Source organism: Crocuta crocuta, unplaced genomic scaffold, assembly GCF_008692635.1.
Source record: "Crocuta crocuta isolate KB4526 unplaced genomic scaffold, BGI_CrCroc_1.0 scaffold24, whole genome shotgun sequence".
Lineage (NCBI taxonomy): Eukaryota > Metazoa > Chordata > Mammalia > Carnivora > Hyaenidae > Crocuta > Crocuta crocuta.
Window position 1 is genome coordinate 13,853,969 of NW_027530974.1, and position 18,470 is coordinate 13,872,438.

The 18,470-nt window shown below is 41.2% G+C and overlaps 1 long non-coding RNA gene across 1 annotated transcript in view; it reads right to left on the minus strand.

Annotated features, from left to right (window-relative positions):
- Positions 1-9,992: 9,992 nt before the first annotated feature.
- Positions 9,993-18,470, minus strand: part of LOC144236382 (uncharacterized) — a 45,768-nt gene continuing 37,290 nt past the window's right edge. The window contains exon 4 of the long non-coding RNA XR_013336509.1: positions 9,993-10,142. This is a non-coding gene — a long non-coding RNA (uncharacterized LOC144236382). The remainder of the gene's footprint in view (positions 10,143-18,470) is intronic.

Here is an 18,470-nt window from a genome sequence, read left to right on the forward strand (position 1 = left end):
ACTCTTAAATACAGACAACAAACTGATAGTTGCCAGAGGGGACTTGGACAGGAGGGGTGAAACAGGTGATCAGACAATTATTGTGAAGAACACTGAGTAATGTATAGAGCTGCTGTATCATTATATTGTACATCTGAAACTAACATAACACTGTATGTTAATTGCACTTGGATAAAAAATAAAATAAAATCTGGAAAATCAAGACGAATGTTCTGATGCCCAGTTAGCACTTTTTTTTTTTTTTAAATATTTTTATTTATTTCTAGGATAGAGAGAGACAGCGTGAACAGGGGAGGGTCAGAGAGAGAGGGAGTTACAGACTCTGAAACAGGCTCCAGGCTCTGAGCTGGCAGTCAGCACAGAGCCTGACGCGGGGCTCGAACCCACGAACCGCGAGATCATGACCTAAGCGAAAGTCGGACGCTCAACCGACTAAGCCACCCAGGCACCCCAAGTTAGCACTTTTTTATACTCAAGTGCAGGCAAGGACAGCTACATCGTGACAGCCACCTGGCCTCGGTGGCTGTAAGAGGCATCTCAGTTTCAGCAATGTTAAAATATGGGGAAAAAATGTGCATCTCCAAATCAGTGAACTAAGGCATTCAATGACACACCCATACCCAGAGGTCTTAATGGTTTTTGTTTTTAACCAATTCTAACTTCGTTCTCTCTACTGTGGTGGGGTAGGTAGGTTTTATCAACTATGGCAGTTTGACTATAGCACATGGAATCCAGAAATCCTCTCATTCACATTCATCCTAATGTTATTTGCACAATGATAATCAGAGGTCATAAAAGTGAACTTCAGGGGTGATCATTAATTTTTTTTAAAGTTTATTTATTTATTTTGAGAAGGAGAGAATTGAGCATGAGAGGTGCAGAGAAAAAGATGGACAGAGGATCTGAACTGGGCTCTGTGTTGACAGTGGAGGGCCCTATGCAGGGCTCGAACTCACAGACTGTGAGACTGTTAGATGCTTAACCAACTGAGCCACCCAGGTGCCCCATGATCATAACATTATTAAAGTTTGGTAGTGATTTAAATACAAACAGTTGAAAAAAAGAGAACCCTTTAAAATTTGATTGTTTACATCCAAGCAGGACTCATGAAAATTACTTAGATTTCTCTCATTATCTCTTTAACTAGTAACTAAAGTAGCTAGTCCGTAAATAGATTTTTAAACCATTATAATTTATTTCATTTTTAATTGAATTAAGTCACATAAGATAAAGTTTAGCATTTAAAGGCATACAGTTCAATGGCATTAAGTCCATTCACAATGTTGTACAACCGTCACATCTGATTCTAAAACATTGTCATCAGGGCGCCTGGGTGGCTCAGTCGGTTAAGCCTCTGACTTCGGCTCGTGTCATGATCACATGGTTCATGGATTCGAGCCCCGCATCAGGCTCTGTGCTGACAGCTAACTCAGAGCCTGGAGCCTGCTTCAGATTCTGTGTCTCCCTTTCTCTCTGACCCTCCCTGCTCACTCTGCCTCTCCCTCTCTCTCCCTCTCTCTCAGAAATAAATAAAAAACATTAAAAAAAAATAAAACACTGTCATCACCCTAAAAGGATATTGTGTACCTGTTAAGCAGTCTCCTCCCCATTTTCCGCTGTCCCCAGCCCCTTAGTGACCACTAATGTACTTTCTGTTTCTGTGGATTTTTCTTACTCTGGTTGTTTCATATATATGGAATCAGAGGACATATGACCTTTTGTGTCGGGCTTCTTTCACTTAGCATAGCCTTTTCGAGGCTCATCTACATGACAGCATGTATCAGGACTTCATTCCTTTTTTGGGGTTGAGTAGTACTCCATTACATGGATATACCACAGTTTGTTTATCCATGTATCAGTTGGCAGACATTTGGGTTGTTTCTTTTGGCTATTCTGAATAGTACTATGAGCACTGTTTTTCAGTTCTTTGGGGGTATATCCTTAGGAAGGGAATTGATGATTTATATAGTAACACTCTTTAACTTTTTGAGGAATTGAATCACTGGTTTCCATAGAAACTGCATTGCTTTGTATTCCAATCAGCAGTGCTGGAGGGCTCCAATTTCTCTCTGTCCTCACCTACATGGAAACAGTGTTTCTGGAACTGTGAAACAGAGTTTGTGGGAGCTGAAATTTACAGAGCTTTTTGAAGGTCATTTTGACCTGCTGCTTGGATCTTGTGTTAGCAATGCAGAGCTATCTAGTCCCTCCCCATACTCAGATCTGGGAACCACATGTGTGTGACCTCACAGCTAGTTTTAAGGCTCCCTCCTTTGCCCCCACCAAGGTACAGAACCTTCCCACTCTCTCACAGGCCTTTATTTCCCCATTTCTGTCTGCAGCACGCAAAGGCCTTTCTCCCCATCCCACCCGGTAATTCCTCTCCCACCCCCTAGTCTGAGTCCTATGCCAGCCAGGAGAAGGCCATCAAGAGCGATCACAGCTGTCTCAAACTCCCCCTTGTTCAGTCTGATAGTCTGTAAAGAGGCTCTCAAGGCTTCTTCCTTCTGAAGACCTGTTACGTGCAAGGCCCTGAATGATGGCAGACGCATGGCTTGTCCTGCCTAGGTCTCAAATCGGTAACACGGAGAGAATACCTTATTTTCCCAGGATATGACAACTGTAGACATCCACTCCCACTGAGCATAATCCTGTGGCTATGATTTGAGAGGCTGCCGTGGGGGCCTGGAACAGCCGTTCCTAGGAGTAGAGATAAGACAAACGGGTAAACATTTCCAAAGCATCTGGGAGGTGACAGGGGACCTTAAAGGAAAAATCACCACTTACTATCACCGTCGCTTCAGAAAGCCCCCAAATTTCCGCAGAACCACAATCTCAGAATGGAAGTCCTGCAAACTCAAATGCATTATTTTTCTGATTTCTGAGGAACCCCACTAGCTCAGAGGACAGACCCTCAAGGAAGTGGAAACGCGATCTCTCATCCACATCGCTGCAGCGTCTCTCTTTTGTCTGTGTCCCTAGTTAGTTCTCTCGGGTGTCGGTGTCTGGGCGTTGGGGACTCCAAGTTCGCTCGTCTGCGGGAGGGAGCGAGCCCTTCCGAAGAGCAACGAGCACCTGCTGCCGCTAGAGGGCAGCGCGCAGCCTGAGGATGCGCTTTCCGGGGCTGCAGCTCGGGCCCCATTAGGCGCCGCTGCTCGCAGAAGCTGCAGCCAGCTGGGGAGGCGGGGGCAGTTAGTTCCTCCCTGGAGTGGTGGAAATCGGCCTTCGTTCCCAGACCAGCTGGGAAGGGCACCCTGTCTTCTTCACGACGCCGCCCTGCACCAGGAGCCCCGGAGGAGTTTACCTTTGCTGGAATTAAAACTTGCCTTCATCATTGGCAGCGAAAAACAAAGTCCTTCAGCAGCGAGGGACGCTTGTGAGCGTTGAACTAGAAAAGACTAAACAGACGCTGGCCCGTCAAGGTTGAGTGACCCCCTAATACAATGCTGGGGGGGGGATTCTCCCGCTGTCAGTTTCTTCAGCGACAGCAGGGTGATTCCGTTCCTTTCCTGTACCTAAAATGATGCGCGTGAGATCAACTTTGGTATTTTCTTAGAATTCTTACACCCATGTTCCCATTTATCCTGAACTCTGCGAGGGAGGCATTGTGACTATCCCCATGTTACTATCTTTTTAAAAATCCTTCCTAGGTCTTCCCCCCACGCCCCCCATCCAGTCAACTTCGATTTTAACTGAAAATTTTCCCAAGTCAATTGATGTTGAAAACATGAAATGCCACCAGAGCTTTTCTTAAGAAGGAGCATTTCCTGCTCTGCCCCTTCCCACACCCCGTTCCTGGCTCTGCGTCTCCGAGGGGAACATTTGGACTGCTGACTGTTAGTGTTTCCGGGATTTCTAGGGGTCCGGCAGGTCTCTGAGGAATGTGCTTAGGCTATCACTGCTTGGTTTCTAAAATTTTTTTTTAATGTTTTATTTCTTTCTAGGAGAGAGAGAGAGAGACAGCGTGAGCAGGGGAGGGTCAGAGAGAGAGGGAGTCACAGACTGAAGCAGGCTCCAGGCTCTGAGCTGGCAGTCAGCACAGAGCCCGACGCGGGGCTCGAACCCACGAACCGCGAGATCATGACCTAAGCGAAAGTCGGACGCTTAACCGACTAAGTCACCCAGGCGCCCCTATCACTGCTTGGTTTCTAAGTCTAGAGGTTAGCATTTCATTTAGCTGTTTTTGAGGAAGTCTCTTCCTGATCCTGAATGAACCAAAGCTCAGGAGGTTGAAGGGGCTTGTCCAAGACCACGTAATGGACAGCGGATGGGATAGAAATGAGAACCTGCATTTTCTAAATTTAGAATCCGCGACAGGGCGCCTGGGTGGCTCAGTCGGGTAAGCGTCCGACTTCGACTCAGGTCATGATCTCATGGTTCGCGGGTCCCAGCCCCGCATCGGGCTCTGTGCTGCCAGCTCAGAGCCCGGAGCCTGCTTCAGATTCTGTGCCTCCCTCTCTCTCTGCCCCTCCCCTGCACACGCTCTGTCTCTCTCTCAGAAATAAATAAAAACATTTAAAAAATTTTAAAATGAATAAATTTAGATCCCACGGAATTTCCACCACTGTGTTGTAGGGGTCACTAGGAAGATGCTGATTTTCCTCTAGGGTCCTTAGCGCTCGGCATTCAGGTATCAAGACTGATATAATAAGTCTCTTTAAAACAGATTTGGGAGATAGAATACAAGATGCCCAGTTACATTTGAATTTCAGATCAAGAGCAAATGTTTTTTAAGTGTAAGTGTGTCCCTAGAATTGTATGGGATCCACATGCTGAAATGTTATTTATACTTTTATTTGCTAAATCTGGCAAGCCTACCTTAAAACTATGAATCTAGGCCTTCTTTGGTTTTAAAAGTCTAGGACTTTTAAAACTGGTTTCAAATGCCTAGGATTACAGATATAGCAAGAGGTCTGTGGTTAATCCAAGACAAAGGAGTTTTTCTTAGAAAGATACACATTGGGGCACCTGAGTGGCTCATTCGGTTAAGCATCCAAATTCAGTTCAGGTCACGATCTCAGGGTTTGTGGGTTTGGGCCCGACATCAGGTTCAGTGCTGACAGCTCAGAGCCTGGAGTCCGCTTCTGATTCTGTGTTTCCCTCTCTCTCTGTCCCTCCCCTGCTTGCACTGTGTCTCTCTCTCTCTCTCTCTCTCTCAAAAATAAATATAAACATTAAAAAAAATGGAAAATAAAAAAGAGATAGACATGATTCATAACTTCTGTACAGATTAAATATAAAACAGGCAGAACTTTAAAATATGGTGTTTAGGCCTATAGACATAAAAAGACAAATTATAAAGGAAAGAAAGCAAATCAGTAGCACGAAATTAAGGGGTGGGGGCTGCCAAGGTAAAGGTACATTGACAGTGAGTGCAATGGTGGTTATTTTATTTTTTGGTGTAATGCATTTCTATGCCCTCTTCACATGTATGTTCTATATTGTTAAGAATAAAATGAAAGCAAGCCTAGATTCTGGAATGAGAGAGGCATAGGTTCTAATCCCAGCTTTTAGCCTCTTGGAGCTTTAGTTTCTTCATCTATAGAATGGGAGTAATTATTCCTAGTTGGCGGCGTCTGCTGCGTGCTTCAGAACTAACTTCTAAAGAACATAGAGTGTAACCTGCATGTCCTTGGGACACTATTATCGATCAAGGCTATGGGGGGTGGGGGAATAGAAGATTGTGCAAGGGTTTCTGCATCCTACTGTGTCAACTTCGGTCAGAAACTGTCTTGCCTTTGGCTGGCTGTTGCGTCCTTACCTAAGACTCTCTCTCTGTTAGCGTTTATTTAAGTCCTCGAGAAATTGCTTGGTACTTTACATAACTTTGGAGGTTGAAATACTTATGAAAAATGAACCTCAGCCCTTTAAGAAGTAGACTTGTGGGTGTAGCTAGAAAAGTTAAAAGGTCAGTTCCCTGCTAATACTAGGTTCTAGCCTCAAAGCACGGGAGGCACATAGAGAGATCAATGAGGGAAAGTCTTCTGATTGGAACAGGCAATCATTTGCCGCAGACATGTAAAAAGCAAGGTATTTTTCTTAATTGCATATTCTCAGAAGTCTTCCCCTTGATATTAAAATTATTACTACCAGTGGAGAAATACATTTTTTGGCAGAATTCTGAATTGTTTTTGTTTTTCCTTTTAAATTTCCAACTAACATTAACTTCCATGTTCCCTAATATACTGAAGTCTTTCTGGCTTTGAAAAAAGCCCAACTTTGGGGCGCCTGCCTGGCTCATTCGGTGGAGCATGCAACGCTTGATCTCAGGGTTGGGAGTTCAAGCCCCATGTTGGGTGTGGAGCCTACTTAAAAATAAAAATTTAAAAAAGAAGAAAAAAGCCCAACTGTCCTTAACCAAAGATTTTGCTTTAAGCCATGAATTAATGTTATATAAATCTGTCTTTATTTAACATGAGGAAGAGAACCTTCAAATTTAGAATGATAATAGAAGTATTTTTCTTGTTAAGTATTCAGAATTGGCTGAAAGGAGGGTTCACTATATGAATTTAGCAGGAAGTATTCTACAAAAAATTAGTTTTATGTTTCTTGCATTGAGTTAAAATACCTTAGGAGTAAAATGTTAAAATTCACTAATAATCCACTGATAAACCACTCCACCTTAAAAAATACTAGTACTCGGGGTGCCTGGATGGCTCAGTCAGTTAAACGTCCAAAAATTGATCTCGGCTCAGATCATGATCTCAGTTGTGAGTTTGAGCCCCACATTGGGCTCTGCACTGACAATGTGAAGCCTGCTTGGGATTCTCTGTCTCTCCCTCTCTCTCTGCCCCTCTCCTGCTAGTGCTCACCTGCTCACTCACTCTTTCAAAACAAATAAGTAAACTTTAAAAACATATAAAAATATTAATACTCAGTGCTGCCAAAGATACAGTGAAATGGGAATTCTTGTACTTAAAGTGGAGTGTAAATTGGGACAATTTTTTGGAAAGCAAGCAGTGTGTTAGTATATATTAAGAACTCCCAACATGTTTATATTCTTTGACCTTATAATTCTACTAGGACTATTTCCTTCAAAATTCTCAGAGAAATGGCCTCAGTCAACAGGGCCTCTTCCCTTCCTCAAAGGCCTGGGTCCCAGTTCAAGGAATAAATATGCATGCATATTTATCAAGTATTTCTGATAACACTGAAAAAGTTATTTAAATGCTCATCAACGGGGAAGGATGGAGTAACTTACTGTGTGTTCATATCATGGAGGATAAATGCATAAATAACCATGTTTGCCAGGATTTTTATGAAAAGAGTAAATGCTCACAAGGTTATATTAAATAAAAAAAGCAGTATGAACTGGTACATTATCTCAGCTATGTAAAATATGTATCTATAAAAATATCAGAATAAACCAAAATCCTAACAAGTGGTAATTTTTAGACTGTGGGATTGTGATTTTTGTTTTTTTTCTTTATACTTTTCTCTATTTTCCAAATTTTCTACAATGAGTACTATTATCATTATAGTAAAAACCAAAAAAATACTTTAAAAATTCCAGGGTGGGGGCATATTTTTATATTCCTTATACATGAATGGGCTCATGTACAGAGAGAAAAAAATCTAATGGCACAGGTATGATACGTCATTTTCAGTCCCTCCAAGCAGGGATAAAATGGCATTTTTCTCAGAAGGGATTTGTGCAGCTCACATTATTGTTAAATCGCATCATTTCACTATATTTAGGGAATCCCAGGGCATGGGTTAAAATAAAGGCCCGTTTTCATATTGGCGTATGAAATGACACAAATCTCTAGCCCTCTGGGAGGGCATGCAATTTGTAATGCCTATTATTTTTATGTTATTAAACCCATCTCTGTTAATAAGATCTATAATTATTAAGTACAAAGCATAATGAAGTTGGCTGATTACAGAGGGAGGGGAAGCCAAGTGTTTCAAACCCACTGACATTTTCTGGTGATAGCCATTGAGTAGAGCATTGTTATTCTAAAGTAATTTTACCGAGAAAGGAGTATGTTTACAGAACATTAATTGACAAATTTATATTGCTTAAGAGCTCTAAATTTCTAAATTTGGGCATTGATCTCTTTCTGTGTTAGAAATTTCGTGGTGGGAATACGGTAAAGCAGGAAATCCATGGCCTAAAATAAAGGTGTAAGGTCAGACTCGAAGGCTCCTGTCTGGAAACCCCCACACCATGCCTCCTCTTGGGGAGAACCCTTCACAATCAGGGCTCTGTTTGGCCTTCAGGGGGCTGTGTTTAGCTTTTTTGTTGGGTATGGCTCCCTCACAGCAAGTAAATGAAGACTTTATGGGGCGCCTGGGTGGCTCAGTCCGTCAAGCCTCCGACTTTGGCTCAGGTCATGATCTCACGGTTCGTGTGTTCGAGCCCCGCGTCGGGGTCGGGCTCTGTGCTGACAGCTCGGAGCCTGGAGCCTGCTTTGGATTCCCTGTTTCCGTCTCTCTCTGCCCCTCCCCCACTTGTACTCCGTCTCTCTCTCAAAAATAAATAGACATTAAAAAAATTTTTTTAAGGTAAGTGATGACTTTATTAAGTTCTGATACTGTTGCATTCATATTTGTAGTGCAGTCTAACCTTCCCAAGTACCGGTAAAAGAGCATTTCAGAATCAATCATATCACCCACCATGGGGCCCCGATGACCATCATGTTAAGCTCCCATTAAATTTGGACCCCGAGAGTGAACATCTCAAAACTCCTTCTGAAGAGATAACCGCTACTTCTGTCAGTTCTTCAGACAGAATTTCACCCTGCTAAATTTTTTTTTTAATGTTATTTATTTCTAGGAGAGAGAGAGAGAGACAGCATGAGCAGGGGAGGGTCAGAGAGAGAGGGAGTCACAGACTGAAACAGGCTCCAGGCTCCGAGCTGGCAGTCAGCACAGAGCCCGGCGCGGGGCTCGAACCCACGAACCGCGAGATCATGACCTAAGCGAAAGTCGGACGCTTAACCGACTAAGCCACCCAGGCGCCCCAAGAATTTCACCCTGCTAAGCTTTGAACTCTGAATCTAACAACATGCACTTCTTGGCTGTTTTTATTTAATTAATAGTTTCTTTGACAGATAGGCTCCACGAGGGGCATTCCAAAGGATTTGGGGGATAAGCATGCAGCAAGGGTCGTGGTGCTGAAGATAAGCACGAGAGGAGGTAGGGACCCGGCCATGAACTGTGTGTTATATCACGTGTGTGTGTATATATATGAAGTATTGTTTTGAGACAACGTTGGAATTGAAGCGGTGCCCCTGTGTTATTTATTAAGCTGGTGTCCCCCCGCTTCAAACCCATGCCTCTGTGATATGCCGTTCGGTGATGCTGTGACGCAGACCCCTTTCCGCCAGTCGGCTCCCTCAGGTCGCACCAGTCAGGCACCAGAGGGGGACGCCAGGTGGGGAGATGCCTGCCGGCCCGGCCGCTGCCTGTGGTCACACTTAGCCATTCCCCTTCACCCTTCCAGGAGCAGCAAGTGATCCCAGCTTACCAATCTTCTAGACCTTGGAGAACCAACCTGCTCACCTGCTTGTGGGGACACGGTGTCCGTGAGCAGGGACCCCCCAGCCCCGGCCCCGGCCTCACAGGTCTGGGGCCCAGCTCCCCGGGGCGCTCTCCCAGGTCTGTGAGGCAGCTGCATTATCGTATAGCACCCCCTCCTCTGAGGTTTGAACTCCTGTCTGTGAGACCCATTCTCCAAGCTTCTAAGTTTAAATCATTCTGACCTTTTTGGTGCTCGTTTCAGCAGCACATATACTAAAATAATTCTGACCTTTCTCTTCAGTTCCTCAGTGACAGGGGTAGTAGCTGCACACTGTGGATGCCACCTCTGGGATACCACTTTCTTTCTTTTCTTTTCTTCTCTTTTCTTTTCTTCTCCTTTCTTTTCTCCTTCCTCCCTCTCTCCCTTCCTTCCTTACCAGTCCCTTCCCTTCCCTTCCCTTCTCCCTCCCTTCCTCCCTTCCTTCCTTCCTCCCTTGCCTTTTTTGGTTCCCCAGTATCTGGCGAGCAATTCTTTATGTTACATTTTCTCTGTTAAAATGATTGGTATGAAATCAGTCTTCTTTCTGGATGGTGTCTGATGCAGCTTCCTAAAACAATACGATTGGGGTCAGTGTTAATCCTCTGACTGGTTGCACAGGACTGGTTGCTAAGTACTTCTGTGGAGAAGAGAAGAAAAAATTACTTCCTCATCTGTAGCTCAGGAGACTTTGCCTAAAGTCCACTTGATTGGGCTATACAGAGAAACTAATTTAAAAATACACATATTTCATCAGCTATCTAGAAATTGATTTTTAAACTATACTTGTACATCTTTTCTCCTTGCTTTCATAAAAACTTTTTAGAAATTCCCATTCCTGTAAATCATGTAATACATCCAAACATTCTGTAAGATTTCAATGACATTTTTTAAAAGTTTATTTATTTTGAGAGAGAGAGAGAATCCCAAGCAGACTCTCTGCTGTCAGTGCAAAGCCCAATGTGGGGCTCGAACTCAAAAACCATGAGATCACGAGCTGAAGTCAAGAGTCGGACGCTTAACCACCTGAGCCCCCCAGGTGCCCTGAGAGTCCAGTGACATTTAAAAAAACTATGTTTATGTCTCATTGGCTCCATCTTTAAAGTACAGTTAAACCGAAAATGATCAGAATATCTATGAAGTCAATACAAAGTAACTAATAATAAATCTATTATGTGTTAATGTAAATAAGCTATTTTTAAAAATAACTATATTTTCCAAAACATAAAATATTTAGTCACAAGAGTGGCAATATTTTACAGTTTTACAAATCTTTCCAATATCTGGCTTAATAGAAGACAGATGGATTCTCATATATGGCTCACATTCAATCTGTTGAGATATGTTGTTTTTGTGAAGTATATTAAAAAAAATTGCCTCACACAGATATGTAGTTTTAAATGGGAATAGCATTTTTTAATATATATAAATTGAAATAAAGTTAACATAGTGTTGTATTAGTTTCAGGTGTACAATATAATAATTCAACAATACTATACTCAGCTCATCACAAGAAGTGCACTCCAAATCCCCTGTCTATTCACCCATCTCCCCACCCATCTCCCCTCTAATAGCCATCAGTGTGTTCTCTGTATTTAAGTTTGGTTTTCTTTGTTTGCATCTTTTTTTCCATAGTTTCTTTTGTTTCTTAAACCCTACATATGAGTGAAATCATATGACATTTGTCTTTCTCTTACTGACTTAATCTCCTTTACCATTATATCCTTTAGATCCATCCATGTTGTTGCAAATGGCAAGATCTCATTCCTTTTGATGGGTAACATTATTCCATCATATATCCACACCACGTCTACTTTATCCATTCATTTATCGATGGACACTTGGTTGCTTCCATATCTTGGCTATTACAAATACTGCTGAAATAAACACTGTTTGAATTAGTGTTTTGAATTTTGAATTCAGTTTTTGAATTAGTGTTTTTCTTTTCTTGTTGGGTAAATGCCCAACAGTGGGATTATGAGATTAAATAGTAATTCTATTTTTAACTTTCTGAGGAATTTTCATAATGTCTTAGGAAGTGGCTGCACCAATTTGCATTCCCACCAACAGTGCATTAGGGTTTCTTTTCTCCACCTCTTCCCCAGCATTTGTCATTTCTTGTCTTTTTGATTCTAGCCATTCTGACAGGTGTACAGTGATATCTCTTTGTGGTTTTAATTTGCATTTGCCTGATGGTTAGTGATGTTAAGCATCTTTTCATGTGTATGTTGGTCATTTATGTCTTCTTTGGGAAAAAAGTGCCTATTCAGGTTCTCTGCCCATTTTTAACCAGATTATTTGTGGTTTCTTTTGTAAGTAGAGTATAAATTCTTTATATATTTTGGGTATTAACCCCTTCTTTTCGCTGTGCAGAAGTTTTTTATTTTGGTGTAATCAACTAGTTTATTTTTGCTTTTATTTCCCTTGCCAGTGGAGATATATCCAGAAAACTGTTTCCATGGCTGATGTCAAAGAAATTACTGCTTATGTTTTTTTTTCCTAAAAGTTTTATGGTTTCAAGCCTCACATTTAGGTCTTTAATCCATTTTGTGACTTTAATCCATTTTTGTGTATGGTGAAAGAAAGTAGTCAGTTTCATTCTTTTGTATGTAGCTGTCCAGTTTTCCAACACCATTTGTTGAAGAGACTTTTTTCCTCATGGTATATAGTCGGCTCCTTTGTCACAAATTAATTTACCATATAAGCGTGGGTTTATTTCTGGACTCCCAATCATATTCTATTGATCTATCTATCTTTTTTTGTGCCAGTACTATGCTGTTTTGATGACTACAGCATTTTGGTACATCTTGAAATCTGGGATTGTGATACCTTCAGCTTTGTTCTTTCCCAAGATTGCTTTGGCTATTTGGGGTCATTTGTGGTTCCATACAAATTTTAGGATTATTTGTTCTAGTTCTGATATTTTGATAGGCATTGCATTAAATAAACTGATATTTTGATGGGAATTGCTTTAAATATGTAGGTTGCTTTTGATATTATTGACATTTTTAACAATATTGCTCCTTCTAATCCATGAACATGGAATATCTTTCCATTTGTTTGTTTCATATTCAACTTCTTTCATCAATATTTTATAGTTTTCAGGGTATGGGGCTTTCACCTTCTTGGTCAAGTTTCTTCTTCCTAGGTATTTTATTTTTGCTGCAATTATGAAAGGGACTGTTTTGTAATTTCTTTTTTTCTGCTGCTCCAAGCATGGAAGGGTTTTTTTTGCCTCTCTCGTCCCTGAAATGCAGCTAGATCAACACCAAACCATCCTGCACACCTAGAAAACTGATTTGAGGATTAACACAACAATCTGCACAACTTGAACCACAGAATCTAGCAGGTACATGGCACGGAGGGGTGAACTGGGAGAGAGAGAAGCTGTGGAGGGTAAGGAGATATTTTTGCTTGTGGAGAGAGGACAGAGATGGGGGGATGTACAGAAAAACCACTCCTCCACCCCTCAAAAGCAGCTGGAGAGAAAGAGAGGCCACAGCCACAAGGGACTGAACAAAAAGGGAGAAAGAAGAAAGAAGAGGGTTTAAATTCCATTAATACTCTATATATAGAGTCTGAAATCTTGCAGCTTGATACCTGGCAGGGCTCTGACAGGGAGTGCGAATCCCCAGGAGCAGAGTGGAGGTCTGAAGGGTCCTCGGCCCACACAGGGGGAGGTGGTTTCCCTACTGGGAGGACATTTGGTAGAGGCTGTGCAGCCTCCCCACAGGCAAAGGCCCCAGTGGCCCCCGGAGAACAGCCACATTCGCTGGGGCTGGAACAAGGTTGTTAAGGTTGAAGCCTGGCACCAGACGTGTGTTGTGATTTGCCATAATCCCTGAAACGCTGCTGCTACACGACTCTGTGAACTTTTTCTGTGGTGGGCTGGCACCCAGCCGCAGTCTCTGGGCATCTGCAGCAGCACGGTTGCTGGAACATTCGTGGGGGTGGGCTGGTACCCAGCCATTGCTCAGTGAGACCCACCCCCAGAGGGTCTGAGTAGGTCAAAGCTGCAGGGGCCTCAGAAGTGAGGGGTTTGGAAAGAGTCCCATCTGAGACAAAACTCAGGAGGGAGGTGCCATCTAGAAGGCTGATGGCTTGGTCCCGGACAGCGTAGATGCAGGGAGTGGATGGAAGCTGGAGACAAAGGATGCGTGCTTCATTGCCAGTTGGCAACAGCACAATTCTGATACTAGACTGGGTAGCTGGGTGATGCCATTTTTACCCCTCCCACACAAGTGCATACACACCTACATGAGCCCAGTAAGCTAAGCAGCGCCATCTAGTGGAGAAAGGAGCCATTACACCAAGCCCTGTCCAGCTAGGCCAACCATGCTCCAGAAGAAGACCCCAAGTCTCTTAGCCTGCTTAGTTTATTGACAATAAGGTACTTCATAGTATGACTTCTAGGGAAACTGGATATAATTTAAATCATTTCATTCTATTCACTGGTCCATCTATTCAATTTTTTTTCTTATTCTTGAATACAGAAAGAGAAAAATTTTATTTTTATCTGCTGTTTTCTAATAAAAAAGAGTTCTTTCATTTTTTTCCTGCTATATTTTTTATTTTTTTGGTATTTCTTAAAAATTCTCTTTTACTTCCATCATTTCATTCTATTCTATTTTATTGTATTCATTTTTTTAACTTTCAAAGGTTTTCCTTTTTTCCCTTTTTTCCTTTTCTTTTCTTTACCTTTTTTCTCTATTCGATCAAGCTTCCTTCAACAACCAGACCAAAACACACCTAGGATCTAGCATCCTTTATTTGATTTTCTGTGTTGTTTTTAACTTTTTAATTTTAATCTTTAAATTTTTTTTAACATTTATTTATTTTTGAGGAACAGAAAGAGACAGAGCACGAGCAGGAGAGGGGCAGAGAGGGAGACACAGAATCTGAGGCAGGCTCCAGTCTCTGAGCTGTCAGCACAGAGCCTGATTTGGGGCTCTAACTCACAAACAGTGAGATCATGACCTAAGCCAAAGTCAGATGCTTAACCAACTGAGCCACCCAGGCGCCCCTAATTTTTAAAATTTTATTAATTCCTTTTATTCCTTCAAAATGACAAAATGAAGGAATTCACTCCAAAAGAAAGAACAGGAAGAAATGACAGCCAGGGACTTAATTAACCCAGATATAAGCAGGATGTCTGAACAAGAATTTAGAATCATGATAAGAATACCAGCTGGGGCTGACAAAAGCATAGAATCCCTTTCTGAGGAGATAAAAGAAGTAGAATCTAATCAGGATGAAATTGAAAATGATATAACTGAGATACAATCTCAAATGAATGCCATGATGGCAAAGATGGATGAAACAGAGAACCAAATCAGCAATACAGAGGACAAACTTATGGAGAATAATGAAGCAGAAAAAAAGAGGGAAACTAAGGCAAAAGAGCATGATATAAGAATTAGAGAAGTCAGTGACTCATTTAAAAAGAATAACATCTGAATCATAGGGGGTCCCAGAAGATGAAGAGAGAGAAAAAGAGGTAAAAGGTTTATGTGAACAAATCATAGCAGAAAGCTTTCCTAACCTGGGGAAAGACACAGCCATCAAAATCCAGGAAGCAGAGAGAACTCCCATTAGATTCAACAAAAACTGATCACCAACAGTGGATATCATAGTCAAATTCAAGGAAAGAATCATGAAAGCAGCAAGAGAAAAAAGTCCTTAACCTACAAGGGAAGACAGATCAGGTTTTCAGCAGACCTATCCACAGAAACTTGGCAGGCCAGAAAGGAGTGGCAGGGTATATTCAATGTGCCGAATCGGAAAAACATGCAGCCAAGAATTCATTATCCAGCAAGGCTGTCGTTCAAACATAGAAGGAGAGATAAAAAGGCTTCCCAGAAAACAAAACTAAAGGAGTTCGTGACCACTAAACCTGCCCTGCAAGAAATTTTAAAGGAGACTTTCTGAGGGGAGAAAAGAGAAAGCAAAGCAAAAAGAAAAGAAAAGAAAAGGAAAGGAAAAAAACCAACAAAGACTAGGGGCGCCTGGGTGGCTTAGTCAGTTAAGCGTCCGACTTTCGCTTAGGTCATGATCTCGCGGTTCGCGGGTTCGAGCCCCGCGTCGGGCTCTGTGCTGACTGCCAGCTCAGAGCCTGGAGCCTGTTTCAGTCTGTGACTCCCTCTCTCTCTGACCCTCCCCTGCTCGCGCGGTCTCTCTCTCTCTCTCTCTCCTAGAAATAAATAAAACATTAAAAAAAAAAAAGCAACAAAGACTAGAAAGAACCAGAGAACACCACCAGAAACTCCAATTTTATAGGCAACATAATGGCAATAAATTTGTATCTTTCAGTATTCCCTTTAAATGGCAATGGACTAAATGCTCCAATCAAAAGATATAGGGTAACAGAATGGATAAGAAAATAAGATCCACCTATATGCTGTTTACAAGAGACCCATTTTATACCTAAAGACATCTTCAGGTTGAAAGTAAGGGGATGGAGAACCATCTATCATGCTAACGATCACCAAAAGAAAGCCAGAATAGCCACACTTCTATCAGACAATCTAGATTTTAAGATAAAGACCATAACAAGAGATGAAGAAAGGCATTATATTACAATTAAGGGGTCTATCCACCAAGAAGCTCTAACAATTGTACACATTTATGCTCCAACTGTGGTAGCATCCAAATATATAAATCAATTAATCACATACAGAAACTCATTGATCATAATACCATAATAGTAGGGGACTTCAACACCCCACTTACAGCAATTGACTGATCATTTAAGCAGAAAATCAACAAGAAAACAATGGCTTTGAATGACACACTGGACTGGACAGACTTAACAGATATACCCAGAACACTTCATCCTAAAGCAGCAGAATACACATTCTTCTCGAGTGCGCATACAACATTCTCCAGAACAGATCACATACTGGGACACAAAATCAGCCCTCAACAAGTACAAAAAGATCAAGATCATACCATGCATATTTTCAGACCATAATGCTAAGGAACTTGAAATCAACCACAAGAAAAAATTTGGAAAGATAATGCTTGGAGACTAAAGCACATTCTACCAAAGAATAAATGGGCTAACCAAGAAATTAAAGAGGAAATTAAAAAGTACATGGAAGCCAGTGAAATGATAACACCATAGCCCAAAACCTCTGGGATGTAGAAGGACGGTCATAAGAGGAAGTATATAGCAATCCAGGCCTTCCTAAAGAAGGAAGAAAAGTCTCAGATACACAACCTAACCTTACACCTTAAAGAGCTGGAAAAAGAATAGCAAATAAAACCCCAAAACAGCAGAAGATAGGAAATAATAAAGATTAGGGCAGAAATCAATGCTATTGAAACAAAAAAGCCAGTAGAATAGACCAATGAAATCAGGAACTGGTTCTTTGAAAGAATTAACAACATTGATAAACTCCTAGCCAGTTTGATCAAAAAGAAAAAGGAAAGGACCTAAATAAATAAAATCAAGAATAAAAGAGGACAGATCACAACCAACACTGCTGAAATACAAACAATAATAAGAGATTATAAGCAATTATATGCCAATAAATTGGCAATCTGGAAGAAATGGAAAAATTCCTAGAAACATATAAATTAGTAAACTGAAACAAGAAGAAAGAGAAAATTTGAACAGATCCATAACCAGTAAAGAAGTCAAATCAGTAATCAAAAATCTTCGCAAAAACAAGAGTCCAGGGCTGGATGGCTTTCCAGGGGAATTCTACCAAACATTTAAAGAAGAGTTAACAACTATTCTTTCGAAGCTCTTCCAAAAAAATAGAAAACCAAAACCACAATGAGATACCACCTCACATTGGTCAGAATGGCTAACATTAACTCAGGCAACAACAGATGTTGGCAAGGATGTGGAGAAAGAGAATCTCTTTGGCACTGCTGGTGGGAATGCAAACTGGTGCAGCCACTCTGGAAGACAGTATGGTGGTTCATCAAAAAATTAAAAATAGAACTACCCTACACCCCAGCAATTGCACTACTAGGAATTTATCCAAGGGATACAGGTGTGCTGTTTGGAAGGGATACATGCACCTCCATGCAGTGCTATCAACAATAGACAAAGTATGGAAAGAGCCCAAATGTCCATCAATGGGTGAATTGATAAAGAAGATGTGGTGTGTGTATATATAATATATAATGGAGTATTACTTAGCAATCAAAAATAATGAAATCTTGCCATTTGCAACAATGTGGATGCAATAAGAGGGTATTGTGCTAAGTGAAATTAGTCAGAGAAAGACAAATATCCTATGACTTCACTCATATGAGGAATGTAAGATACAAAACAGATGAACAGAAGGGAAGAGGAAACAAAAATAATATAAAAACAAGGAAGGGCACAAAACATAAGAGACCCTTAAATACAGAGAACAGAGGGCTGCTGGAGGGATTGTCATTTGCAAATGCCCCCCGCCCATTTGTCCTTGGGCTAACTTGGCACGGGGCATTAAGGAGGACACCTGTTGGGAGGAGCACTGGGTGTTACACACAGGGGATGAATCACTGGAATCTACTCCTGAAATCATCATTGCACTATATGCTAACTTGGATGTACATTAAAAAGTAAAAAAAAAAAAAAAAAAAAAAAAAAAAAGCAACAGATTTATGTATATTAATTTTGCATCCTATGGCTTTCGTGAATTCATTTATAAGTTCTACTTGTTTTTTGGTAGAATCTTTACAGTTTCCCGTATATAATATCAGGCCATCTGCAAATAGCGAATGTTTTATTTTTTCCTTACCAATTTGGATGCCTTTTACTTCTTTTTCCTGTCTGATATGGCTAGGACTTTCAGTTGTACATCGAATAAAAGTGGTGAGAGTGGATATCTTTGTTTTTATCCTGATCTTAGGGGGAAAGCTCCCAATTTTTTGCCACCAAATATAGTATTAGCCCTGGGTTTTTCATATATAGTCTCTATTATGTTGAGGTATGTTCCCTCTAAATATACATTGTTAAGAGTTTTTA